Genomic DNA, 7,348 nt, shown 5'->3' with positions numbered 1-7,348 from the left:
CAGTTCTAGTCAAAGTTGTAGTAACATTCAACAAATTCCAGGTGCTTACATTTGTGGTTAACACAGAAAAGGCTTTATTATTTTCCAAATAATCTGTTGGCACGGAGATGCTGTTTGATGGTGCTTCTGGATACTTGAAAACCCCAGGATTTTACTTTTTCTTGCAATTCCCCAGCAGTGATCCTTGGAGATATTTGTTCCTCTCTTCTCACTGTATGTGGGGGTAAAATAAATTCAAGTCCTCTTCCAGGCAAGTTTATCACAGTTCCAGTTGATGACCATTTTTTTATTATTGCCCTAACTGTAGAAATGGGCATTTTCAGGCGAGTAGCTATTCTTTATAAGCATTCCCTGAGTTATGAAGGGCAACACACTTCTCCCTCATTTGGATTGAATGTTCTCTTCTCTTTATCATGCGGATGGTTGGCTAAGGGAATTTGGTTTTGTGTCTCCTCACATTTGTATCCCAGTTAATCAGAAAGTCATTGATTTCAGCTGGTAAGTTCCTATACACTCTAATCAACTTAAAAATGTCCAATTTAAATGGGAAACATGCTTCAGTTACATTGTTTCACATTAATTTCCAAGGGTGCCAATTAAAGTGGCACATGTGTTTTTGTTAAGAACATTTATTTCTTGATGAGGAATTTCTTTTTCTTTGAATAAAGTTGCTTCAAATTTTTTTTGTTCAAGATGAAGGTATTTCAGCAAGCTGTGATTTTTTTTCTAACCCTTCCTATTAATTTTTTACGAGGGGTGCCAAAAATAGTGGAGGATGCTATAGACGTTACACTAAGGTGAATATTATGTGTTTGTAGTTACATAATGCTGTAGTCTGGCTTTTCTGGTATCCAGCTTAACTAGATATACTTTCAGATCAAAGCTGTAATGATATTTTTTAAATAGTTTGGAGGTATAGCCCTGTCCTGCCAAGTAAGAATGTGGCCGAAGAAGGACAAAGCATCCAGGATTTGGCTTGTGTCTCCAGTGCAGAGTCAGGAAGGCCGTTCGCTCTGAAGCGGACTAGCTGCTGCAGATACTCATTTTAAAGCATAACATCTCAATCCTTCAAGCTTATAGCATCAATATTCAACCTTAATATAACAGAATGCACACGCACGCTACATTTAGAAGTGTTATGAAAAGTGCCTTGACTACAGATGCCGAAATAGCCGTAACTGGGACTTAACTGAAGCAAAAAAGTTCTAGTTGTACTATTGTGGTGCACAACATTAGAAAGGAAGGAGGTACCCTTAGCCCCCAAAACATGTGTCTATTGGGCCCCTGAGCAAAACCCTCAACCCCCGAAATGGTTGGGGAGTGTTGGAGAAATGGCTGACCCTGTGCTCAGAACCCAAGCTTTGCTCTCAGCTGCACATATGTGTGTGTGTGTGTGTGTGTGTGTGAAAGGACAGCCCTTGCTTGTCAGTTAATGTGCCACCAAAGAACTGTACAGCTACAATTAAAGTTTTCATTTCCTTGGGGTGGCTGGCAGGATGCATCAGGGGGCAGCACTGCTGCTTCACATCCCTGGCATGTGTGGTTCTCATGCCTTGGGTGACGTGGCTTAACTCCTGCTCTCTGTGTGTTGACTGTGTGTGTGTGAGGAAACACGAAAGATAGACGCTGGTGCAGATCAGTAATGTAAGCGTGATCTTTATTTCTAAATGCTTCCCACAACCGGCATGACAGTTGACGAAGCTTTCGAATGAGGATGAAGGTGATACTTGGCGATCGGGGTCGGTCGGCAATGGCCAGAGGCGGCGATCGGAATCCGTGATCCAGGCACAGGTCGGGCGATCGGCGTCAGTTGGGTCTATGGAACGGAGCAGCGGTCGACACGCGGGGAAACAGGCACAGGAATGAATGCTGAAACTCAGGTAGACCGCTCGCGAAGATCTCGCGACAAGCTGGTGAGCCAGACATCCAGATAACGAGAGCTAACTCACAGAAGATAGGGAACACCTGGGAGAGGCGTGGCTCCCAGAAGATCATGGAGATCTTACCCGGTCAGGCATGTCCTGCCAATGGAACCTTCTCGAGGGGAGCGACAAAGGCAGGGAACATCTGGGGTGCTCCGTAACAGCATGCTTTCCCTTCATCACACAGGATTCCTCCTGCAGTCAGAAACATGCCGTTTGGTCAAACGGTACCTTCCGTTTACTGCAGTGTGTCCAAGTGTGCCCCGAGCTCCTGGGCCTGGTTCCAGGCACACTGTGATCCCGCACTGCATAAACGGTGCAAGATGGATGCTCCTGCTGCTCTAATCCTCAGGTATATTTCAGGTACCTGTACGAATACTGTAACAAATTACCACATTCATTGTGTTATGATATTTCATTTTTTTCATGGAAGGAAGCTCTCAGTATTCATTATGCTTACGGCTTTTGACAATCGTATTAAATTATGTAATTGAAAATGAATTATATGATTGCATATACTATTTTTAAAGAAGTCAAACAGTCAAATGACTTTACTTTAGATGGCATATAATATATACTACTATAAAAATATGTATATATTTTTTATTTACATTTTAGATTTGTGCGTTGCTAAAGATTTTGGGCCCCATGTAAGCATATCATATTGGGCCCCCCAGTCCAGACCAATCCAGTTATTTTTCTATTTTTTTAGGGCCCCCGTCACTCAGGGGCCCTTGGAATCGTCCTAAGTCCCCCCGCCGAAGTACTTGATGCAATCCCCTGGCAAAAGCAGGCCAATGTTAATTACAGCAAAGATGAATAAATCTTCTAGAATGTTGGTAGTGGTAGAAAAGGGAGATCTTGCTTTTTTTCTTTTCTTTTTACTTTGCCCAAATTAAAAAGTACAAAAACGTATCAGAGACAAATGCGGAGATGCAACAAAATGAAGGGATGGGGAGGTGGGGGAACTTGGCACTAGTACTCAGGGGACAGGAAAGAATGCTCCTTTTTAATATGTTACTCCCCAGGAGAACGCTCAGTAAATCAAATTGCATACCATTGTACTTTTATGTATTGAACTAGTTTATTTGGAGGTTTAGTGAATTTCTTTATGATAAAAAAAAATCTTTACATTTTGTAGTTACTTGTGGCATCAGGCTAATAATTTTTAATGTGAGATATGTTCTGCTAGTAAATTGTACCATTGTGTTTCATTTTTCCAACTTCTTCCAAGGAGAGTTTCTCGCAAAAAGTAATGTGGGTGGATTTTCAAGTGAGTACTGAGCTATTTCAGATCTGCCCCTAGTAGAGTGGCAGGGGGATGGATGTGATACTGCACCTGTATATGGGGGAGGTGCAGCGGGAACCCCTGCCTGAGCTGGGGCATCACAGGACATTCCCAGAAAGCGGGAGTGTAGCTCTTCATGGTGCTTGACATGCACTGCATGGCTTTGTCCAAGTAAAGTATGGTCTATGGGTGGCTTTTTATTGAATAGATTGTAGACTGGAATTTTTTTATTTGAACACCATAAATAATTGAAGTCTCCTTCCCATTTGTCTAGCGTCAAACACAGCCAGTCATAAGTTTCTTACGTTTCTTGATGCAGTTTAAGCACCATCAGTACCATACTCAGAATGGCAATTTATTGAGGAAAAATATTCTTAACACTAGAAAGACTGACTGGGTCAATTGACCCAAATCAAACAAAATCACTGCTATTTCTCATTGAAGTTCTTGCTACAAAAATCTGAAAAAATCTGACTTTTATTTTTTTATCACTCTTGAACAGAACATGATAACACAAATGAAGTTGCTGGTGAAATTAGTATTTTACAGCAGTATATACCTAGAAAGACTGACTGGGTCAATTGACGTAATGTCATGCAAATGAATTAGATAACCAAGTCATAATAACAATAACATAATAGTCATAACACCATCACCGACAGGGCAACTTGAGAGAAGAGTCAGCTGTCAAGTCACGGTCGCTTGTAAACGCAACAAAACTGTCACTACCTGTGACACGTGCAAGCATCCTGTTTGCGGCAAATGCTTGGCCAAAATATGCATGAGCTGTCAAACGAAAGCTAACTGAAGCTAACTTTTTTCAGATTTTTGTAGCAAGAACTTCAATGAGAAATAGCAGTGATTTTGTTTGATTTGGGTCAATTGACCCAGTCAGTCTTTCTAGTGTTAAAATAACTAACACCAGCTATGCAGTAAAAACTAAATGTTAGATGCATCGAAACAAATACCTATTAAAGAGATTACCGCAGAACAAAATCTGGTCGTTCTATTAGTTAAAAATGGAAGTTTTTTTTTCTTTCTTCTTTTCTGTTCACTCCAGCACTGCTGGAGAAAGACCCACAAGTCATCTGCACTGTGTAGCCTTTACCTTTATACCCATTTCATCAGAGATCAACTCAGTGTGCTTAAGGTCAGGTGACTGTAGAGCCGCCTTCACCTTCCCTTCATCTCCCTCACGCCTCAGAAACTTCAGACAGGGTATTTACAATGGGCACACTGCTTGAAGTTTAACAAAGAACGATAAAATATAAGGTGAAGACAGCGTAGGTTCTGACAGATAAAAGGTTATATAATTTTAAGAGTTTTCCTTGAATTGGCTGTTTTATTGATTTCATTAATAAGCGGTGATAGTTGTCACCTTCCAGAGAATATTCACTCTAATGCCAAACATGGAAGTTGGATGGACGGATGAAGAAAATGTTGGTGATTATATTGTATAAGAGATAAAAGAATTGTGTTTTGGAATGACAAGTAATCTGTTGTTTTTGCACTGTGAAAGGTTTTACGGTTAAATTCTCTTCATTTAGAAATCAAATTCAATCAGCAACTAACTGGTCAGCAGCAACTAAAGAGCGGCAGTACTGGGACTGAGGAAGATGATCCATCCACCTTCCAGTCACTTATCCAGTGCAGTACAGGACCCAGTGTAGGAGCAGACCTTGGCTGAGACACCCGTCTGTCTGCAATTGCTCATATATTTGTTTTTATATTTTTTTCATCACAGGTGGAAAGTCCCGGTCCAGAAAGTAAAAATCCAGGCCAAGATTTTGTTTCAACAAACCAGTTGAGTACCCTGTATCTGTGACTCTTAATACTCGACTGATTGGTTGAAAGAAAGTCTTGGTCTGGATTATTATTTCTGGACCTGAACTATCCACCTTTGCCATTTATCTTCTCTGATTTTTATGCCATTTTTGTGGTTTAGTGAGTCAGTACTTCTAGAATAATCAATCTTCCACAGTTAATAGTGGTCAGTTCACTTGCCCAACACTCTACTTTATCCACTCCTATTGCTATTTTAATCCAACTATAAATGTTGTTTATTTGTAACCTCAGCCTCAACCGGCCAAATAACTGTGCCAAGCTGTGCTCTTATTGAAGCCAAAGCAGGGACATGGAGAACGCTGAGCACCAAACAGAAAAAAGACATATTTTGCATTTTTGGTTGCCTTGGAACAGCCACTATTGCCTGATTTCAGCCTGTACACAATCTAAGAGTTAGAGGCTAGTTATTTATTAATGAAACAGGACAACAATGACAAGTATCTTGCAAGGGAATGGAGAGAGCAGTAGGTAAAGACTATTATATCAAAAGTGTAAGCATGATTATAAAGCTATATTGTGCTGAGGTATGATGCAGTGTTAAAGGTAAATGTAAATAAACTCTCACGCTGCCATGTTAATCACAGTTGAGGAATCATTGTATGTATGCTCAGGCGGACTAGCTGCAGCTCTGCAACATGATACTGAAAACTTACTCACAGCAGCTGTCCATCGGCTGGGCATGCAGCCAGCCAGGGAGAGGTGACCAAGCAGGACGCTCCGCTTTATCAGTGTCAGAGGAGAACGCTGCTGCACCCTGTGTTTGAACTGGATCCAGCTTTTAAAATGAGACCGGTCAAAATTTAACCTGCTTTCCCAAAGCCGAACAGCCGCTGAGGGAAAAATACAACGACTCATCCGACGGGAAGCGATGGGTTATGCCTCAGGAGACGGAGTTTTTACATGCGGAGGGGAGGCAATTAGCTGAAAGTGAAAGTCAGGGACTCGTCACCGCAGAAGCAAATGGGGGCATAAGGATTTATGGGGATGGAAGGTCACTGGAGGTAGATTAGTGTCCAGTTCCAAAAATTCAAGACCTGTTCAGTGTCTAACACTGTAGCAGATTAGACTTAACGCAGACTTATCAAAAGATTAAACTTGATGACAAACCCAAATCTTACCTTCCTCATCACATGGAAAACAAGATGGGTGCATTTATAAAGTATTTTGAATATGTTGTGGAGCTTTCATGAATGAGGTTTAAAGGTATACAGAGAAGAGAATATCTTATTACAACATGCAGGTTTGTGGGACCTTCTTGAATTATTCTGAATTATTCCAGTAGCCTTTGGAGCTGTAGAAACAGGATGCAAAACACTATCAGAAAGATGTTACTTTTTCTTTTCTTATATATTACAAATTTAGTTTTACCAGTACTATGTATTATTTATCCATCCATCCATCCATCCATCCATCCATCCATCCATCTATCCATCTTCTAACTACTTATCTTAGATTAACATAAACATAAACCCAAAACTATAATCCATTGACAAAAATGGGATAAATAAGGATAGATTTAAATTAAGCAATCTGTAGAAATTAAATTTACTGCTAAAAAACTGACGGTTTTGCTTATTCAAGGATAATTCCCTAAGAAAAGCTATATATATATACACAGTTTAACTAGTCAGCCTTGATCAGCATTTCCAGAAATGCTTGGACTTCCGATTGAGAGGCTGGCCTTTGAGCTACATAAATCATAGCTGGATAGGCCTTATTGTTCAGAGTGACAGAGTAGCATAGTCTGCTTATCCGATATACATCACATTGATCCAGTACCTGCACTGCAAGTGTAAAGCAAAGTGCTTTGTGGAGCTGACAGCGGGCTCACAAAGAACATTCACACACAGCAATTTAGGGGAACCACTTCCCCTGAATGACACTCGCCTGGGGGAGTTCCCAGAGAGAACACACAGCCGCCACACTCACGTCCCAAACTGGAGGAGTTTAATACTCGGGTATATTACAGGACCCAAAACAGCGTGGCCATGAACTGCTCCGACCCCTGAAGCCCAGTGGGAGGCTTCAGAGAATCAGAATGCTCACTGAATCTGATCCCAGAACAGTTTGTACCAAATAGCCATTGGTATCATCAGCAGCTGATGCTAAACTACTACAATATTATTTATAGCTGCTTTTTATGCGAACACTGTAATGTGTAAATGTCACTTGTCGTCAAGGCGCCGTTGCACATCATTTATTATTTATTTTTCCATTTACTTTATTTAGCAGGTGTTTTTATACAAAGCGACGTACAAATTAGGTAAATAGCACATTACAAACATAGGTACTG

The 7,348-nt window shown here is 40.8% G+C and overlaps 1 long non-coding RNA gene across 2 annotated transcripts in view; it reads right to left on the bottom strand.

The window, feature by feature from the left end:
- Positions 1 to 1,630: 1,630 nt before the first annotated feature.
- Positions 1,631 to 7,348, bottom strand: part of LOC111841581 (uncharacterized) — a 41,160-nt gene continuing 35,442 nt past the window's right edge. For both annotated transcript variants that reach the window (XR_011990509.1, XR_011990515.1), the window contains exons 3-4: positions 2,007 to 2,117; positions 1,631 to 1,816 (exon numbers count right to left, since the gene is read on the bottom strand). This is a non-coding gene — a long non-coding RNA (uncharacterized lncRNA). The remainder of the gene's footprint in view (positions 1,817 to 2,006; positions 2,118 to 7,348) is intronic.

Source organism: Paramormyrops kingsleyae, chromosome 1, assembly GCF_048594095.1.
Source record: "Paramormyrops kingsleyae isolate MSU_618 chromosome 1, PKINGS_0.4, whole genome shotgun sequence".
NCBI lineage: Eukaryota > Metazoa > Chordata > Actinopteri > Osteoglossiformes > Mormyridae > Paramormyrops > Paramormyrops kingsleyae.
Note: the sequence above shows the minus strand (reverse complement) of the source record. Positions and strands in the feature narration are given on the sequence as shown.